This window comes from Crocodylus porosus, unplaced genomic scaffold (genome assembly GCF_001723895.1).
Source record: "Crocodylus porosus isolate Cpor-Errol unplaced genomic scaffold, CroPor_comp1, whole genome shotgun sequence".
Taxonomy (NCBI): domain Eukaryota; kingdom Metazoa; phylum Chordata; order Crocodylia; family Crocodylidae; genus Crocodylus; species Crocodylus porosus.
This window is the reverse complement of record NW_017728906.1, coordinates 83,333,429-83,339,620: the sequence shown is the minus strand read 5'-3', so window position 1 is coordinate 83,339,620 and position 6,192 is coordinate 83,333,429.

Sequence of the window (6,192 nt, the reverse complement as noted above, 5' to 3'; positions counted from 1 at the left end):
CCCAGCTGACTTCCTGCCCTTTGGGCAGGGGGCTGGACTCGATGATCTCTCGAGGTCCCTTCCAGCCCTAATGTCTATGAAATCTATGAAATACAAACTCTTACTTAAAATAACTATCCTTTTTCCCTTTGGTTTGCATAACTAAGGCTTGTGGGAAAGGATAAAATTCTACTACCTTTACTTGTGCTGAGTAATCTTTTAGTGTGTGTCCAGATGATTGCACACTTGTCTCTTGCAGCATCCCAAACCAGTTGGAGATACTGCAAGAAGCATGCTGAGAATGAAAAAATGTCCCCCACGTTGCATATTTGCAGCATGAGCCCAACCTTTGATACCTGGAGATCATCGCCTCCCCCCACCCCCGCTCCATCTGCTCCTTCACTACCATCATGGCACTGCTGCTGCCTCTTGTCCCGAACGCTGTTGGAGTACTCTGTACTCTGTGTAAATAAAGCATTATGGACAGACAGACAAACAGACTAAGGTTTTTATAATATTAGAATGATGATAGAGATACTGGTTGGTTTCAAAATTACTTTAACATTGTAAATATAGCAATAAAATATTGCCCACCTGATTCAGCCTTCTCTCTCTACATATATATAGTGGTCTTTTGTTTTATTTGTGGAAGAATATGGATTTTGAGGTATTTTAAAAAGTGAATTTGGGATGCTGCTTTGGCAGTCCACGTGGCATAAGGGGTAGTGTCCCCAGATACCAATTGTCTGGGCCCCAGAAGCTCCTAAGAGCAAGTAGTCCTGAGCTGCTTGCCAGGGAAAGGTTTTGTACTGCTGGGGCCAACACAGATGCTGGACCCAGGCTCTAGCTCCCCCTGGCTGCAGATCCGGGAGGAGCCAGGCAAGATTATTTTCCCCTAAGTGGTACAACTTGCCCCACACCAAAGTGCATGTCCAGGCATGTGTGCTTAAGCCAAAAGCCCTGGCTCAAATATGTGCCGCTCCTATTTGAGCTCCTATAAGCACACATGCCTGCATGTGTGGACGCGTTCGTAGTGTGCAAGCAGCCTAATTGAAATGAACAGATCCATTTGTGTCAGAGCGGATCCAGCAATATAAATCGGACAGAATCTGGCCCCAAAATTCTGTTTTGAAAGGCTCACTGCTACGGATGCTTGCCATTCATGAGTAGAACACTTGGGTATGTGCTTAATGTGAAGTCAGTAGGGCTTCTCATGTGCTTAGGGGTAAGCATGTGTGAAAGTGCTGGGCTGCATCAGGGACCACTTGTAGTAAGTAGTCCTAAATGATGGGAGCCAAAGTGCTGCACAGCTTGTAATGACAATATATCATGTAAAAAACTGACACAGCTAAGTACATAGGAAGCTCAGCATTAAAGGTACAATCAAGCTGCATATGTGCAGCTAGTGCTCAAGCCAGCCATTCTGATATCGGGTAACAACTGGTTAGGCAGTTCCTTTCCAGCCAACTACCAGTTAATTTTTTGGGTTTAGAGATACTCTGGAAGCAATTAAAGTTAATCCTATTATAAATGCTACTTGGAAGATGTGGGAACAAACAATGACATTGCTCGGTGCTAGCTGTAATTTTTCTCTTCTTTGGACTTGGTCTATCGCTTATCTGCTTTTAAACATTAATATCTTGAGGTTTTCATATTCTTGCTGATTCTGGCATATTTCTTTCAAACTTGAGTGTATATTCCCTGATATCTTATTTCCCCTGCCAGATTTTTTTTAAATAAAAACAATATCTACTGGTCAAGGGGCAAAAAAATTATCAGGAATGTTTTTCACCACTTATTTTCTGTAGTTTTTTTCACCTTGATTTTGGAGTTAACTTCTCTTTCATTAAAACCACAGTGACAGGCAAAAATATACTATGGGACAAAAACAAGGTACATTGAAGTCTATGGATTAGACTCCCTTTTCATTGACACTGAATTGAATACCACTATTAGCACCCAAAGTTTTCTGCAGGGCTTGCTGCTGAGTCTATTCCATCTTGAGGGATAGAGTCCTTTTCAAAATGACTAGTACAAGTCTCATGTAGTAGATGGACCACCATATGCAATGCATCTGTTTTCTGCATTTTTCAGACAAATGTGGGTAGGTTCAAAGAAACTCATTATCATTTGAACGAGGGTTTAATATCTTGGTCTTATAGGGCACGCACTTGCAGCAGCTCAAATAGAAGCGGTGCAAATTTGAGCCGGGGCTTTTTGCCTCAGTGCACATGCTTAGACATACGCTTTGTTATGGAGCAAATTGTGCCACTATGGACAAAATAACTCTGCCTGTCTCCTCCCAGATCTGCACCCGGGGGAGCTAGAGTCTGGAGCCAGCACCTGTGCTGTCTCCAGCAGTATAAAAAGCTGCCCTGTCTCATCTCCAGCAATACAAAAAGCTGCCCTGGCAAGCAGCTCAGGGCTACTCACTCTCTGAAGCTTCTGGGACCCAGCCAGTTGATACCTGAGGACACTACCTCTGTGCCAGCTGGACTGCTGCAGCATCCCAAATCCATTTTTAAAAAATACCCCCAAATCCAAGTTCTTTCACATTTAAAACAAAAAACCACTCTATACACACAGATCCAGAGAGAGAGAGAGAGACAGTAACAAGTTGGGTAATGCTTTATTGGAATTTGGAAGCCTACCAGTGTCTCTATCATCATGAACAAATAAACACTAAATATCTATATGTATTGATATGTGCTTTTGGTTGTCTTCGTACATGATGGGTGTGTGATTGGGGAATATGGTGTTTGTAGAAAGGGGGTGAGAAGGGGTGTGAGGGAAGGCAGGTGGGTGGATATGGAAGGATGTGGGTTGGTCTGTGGGTAGGAGTAGGACAATTGCTGAGGGCGCTGTGGATTTGGGGGACCTTGTGTGGGGGCTGCTCAGGAGGGGTGGGTCCTCTGGCCCACACAGGGTGCAGGCCCCCCAGCACATGGAATGCCCCCCTGCCCAGGGTCCATAACTAACTTTTAACAGCAGCAGTGGGGGGACTATGCACTGAGCCCAGCCTGGTCATGCTGGCTCTGGGGGCTGCTCTTGCCACCTAGCTAGGCTGGTTTTGTGGCAGCAGGACCTGGTGCAGCACACGGGGACTGCACGACAGGCCCAGCCAGGTCCTGGGCCCCATTGCAGCCCAGCCGGGCTGGGCCCATGTTGACAAGACCCAACATGGCGTGGGGCCCCTCTGCAGCCTGGCTGGGCTGGGCCCCGATCCCTGTGGCTCACTAATCCAGCTTGTCACCAGGGCGGGTCACATGGCTCTGGGAGGCACAATCAGGAGCCACACCTCCCGGAGCCCTGTGACCCACTCTGGTGCAAAGCCAGACTAGTGAGCCACATGGGGGCTGAACTAGGTCCTCACCCCCCCAACAGGCACAGGGGGCAGAGGCGGGAGCCAGCCCTGGGGCCTGGCCCATGCTGACAGGACCTGGGACGGCACGCAGTTCCCGCGTGCCGTGCCGGGTCCTGCCACCTGGCCAAGCCCTTCCTATAGCAACAGGACCCAGCTCGGTGCGCAGGGACTGTATGGAGCTGAGACAGGTTCTTCCAGACCTGGGGCTGCTTGTGTAGTGGCATGAGCAGCCCCAGGGCTGTCAGGACATGGCTCGGCTCCGCATGGTCCCTGTCTGCCGGGCTGGGTCCTGCTGTTATATGAAGGGCTTGGCCAGGTGGCAGGACCTGGTGCGGCACATGGGAACCATGCCCTGGGTCCTGTCACCATGGGCCAGGCCCCAGGGCTGGCTCCCACCTCTGCCCCCTGTGCCTGTGGGGGGGTGAGGACTTGGTCCAGCCCCAGGTGGCTTGCTAGTCTGGCTTTGCACCAGAGCAGGTCGCAGGGCTCCGGGAGGCGTGGCTTCTGTGTGTGCCTCCCAGAGCAATGTGGTAAAGAGGGGAGTCAAACACATGTTCCACGATTGTAAATGAAGCAGAACTCAATTTTAAGCAAGTCCAGCAAGATTTATTGTCCTGGAACAAAATCATGCAAAATTAATTTTCATATAAGTTTCAAAACAAAATAAGTAAAATGCCATAGTTTTGATGCAGTTTACATTTTATTATATTTATATGCTTAATAGTTTAAAGGCAAAGCAGATACTAGAAAGAAGAAATCTTTTATAATAAAATCTTTTAATAAAGAAGATGTATCTTGACTAAACTACAATGAAAAAAGGGAAGGTACAGAAAGATAATATAAGATACTATAATTTTAAGATACCACAAATATTAATCTTTTAACCCAATACTAAGATATATACTTATTTGTATAATACATAACAATACTTATAGAAATAGGAAGTTTTAAATAGATATGATGCCACATTATGCTTGTTCTTTTGATCCTGGAACAGTCAAATCTTTCCATGGCCTCAAATGAATTAATACATGACTTTGTGAGATGCAGCACTGGTGACCTTTAGTACTTATGTTTTATCCTTTCAGACTTATTTTTCCTTGTCTGAATTATCAAGAACTACCTGAACATGCTTGACCTAGTTAGAAACTCTTAATTTACAATCCTATCTAAATAAAAAGAATACATTACAAGACAGTGGGAAGGGTCTATGCAATCTATGTAATAATTAATGTTTATTAGAACAAGCAACAGCCATTATGTACTTCTTCCTTACTTGGGAGACGTTACCTTTTAATCCAGTGGTTCTCAATCTTTCTGGATTCAAAGCACCTCTTAGTAGACTCAAAGCACCCCTCAGAAGATGCCAACTCTTAGCTTTTACTCATTTTGACTATGAAAAAATGGAGCACTTCTGTTGCAAAGAATTCAGAAAGACCATAATAGATCACGAGGATTTGACAGTATGGGTTCCTAGGTTTATCTTGTGAATCGTGCAGTTTTTTGTTGTACCAATACTGTGTGGCACCTCATGACACACTTATAAAAGATCTTAGGACACTCCAGCGTGCTGCGACAGCCTGGATGCGATTCACTGTTTTAATTTAATCTTCTGTAGAAGTTCCATTAAATGTGTAATTGGTTTCAGACTCTCACAGGCGTGTCAAGCACGTGTGCTTGAAGCAGCTCAGATAGAAGCAGTGCAAATTTGAGCCAGGGTTTTTTGCCTTAGCCCACGTGTTCAGACATGCACTTTGTTATGAAGCAAACTATGCCACTTGGGGCAAAATAACCCTACCTGGCTCCTCCCAGATCTGCAGTCAAGGGGAGCCAGAGCCCCAGGCCAGCACCTGTTCAGTATAACAAGCTGCCCTGTCTTGGCCCCAGCAATACAAAAAGCTGTCCTGACAAGTAGCTTCTGGGGCCTGGCCAACTGATACCTGGGGACACTACCCCTTGTGCCAGCTGGACTGCTGAAGCAGCCCTGAGAGTTCCCTGCACCCTCTACCCACAGCAGCAGTCTGGCAGTGGGGGCAGCTACCTGGCTGTGACCTGCTGTGCACCTGCCAGACCTGGATGGGGACTGCACAGCCAGTAGAGGCATCTGCACCTCTGGGCCAGCAGCCAGTGGGCTGTGGCTCCAGGGTTGGCCTCTGTGTGACACTTCCAGGGCCCTCCTGCCACCCCCCCCACCCACTGCCCTGTGCTGGCCACCTGGGCAGCTATTGTGTGGAAGATGTTCCAGGTGTGGTGGCCTGCTTTGAACTGTCAAAGCATGTCCTCCTGGCCCCATTTGGCCAGGAGGTCAGCCGCAACCTGCTGGGTCCAAGGTGCCAGCTCTGAGCAGGCAGGGTCCTGCCACTCGCCTCCCTAGCCAGAATTCTGGTGTTCCCTATTGGAAAACTGAAAAATCCCTGATAAAAAAAATCCCAAAGTCACTCTGTAAAATATCCCAAAATCCATATTCCTCCATGATTTAAACAAAAGACCACTATATTTATAGAGAGAGCGAGACAGAGAGACAGAAATCAGTTGGGCAATGTTTTATTGAGATATCTACAGTGTTAAAGCACTGGCTGTTGGTGGGCTATGGCCACACAGGGGTTATAGCCCTCACACAGGGGTTATGGGACCCCAACAGGGGCTATGGCCCCCACACAAGAGCTACGGCCCCGCAACAAGGACCAAATGGTCCCTGCAGGGGCTATGTCCCCCCAACAGGGGTTACAGCCCCTCAACAAGGGCCAAATGGCACCTGCAGAGGCTACCACCCCTCCACAAGGCCCACATGCCCCACCCCAGTTCCCCAACGGTTGCCCCAACTGGCCCCATCCCCTGCCAGCTGCTGC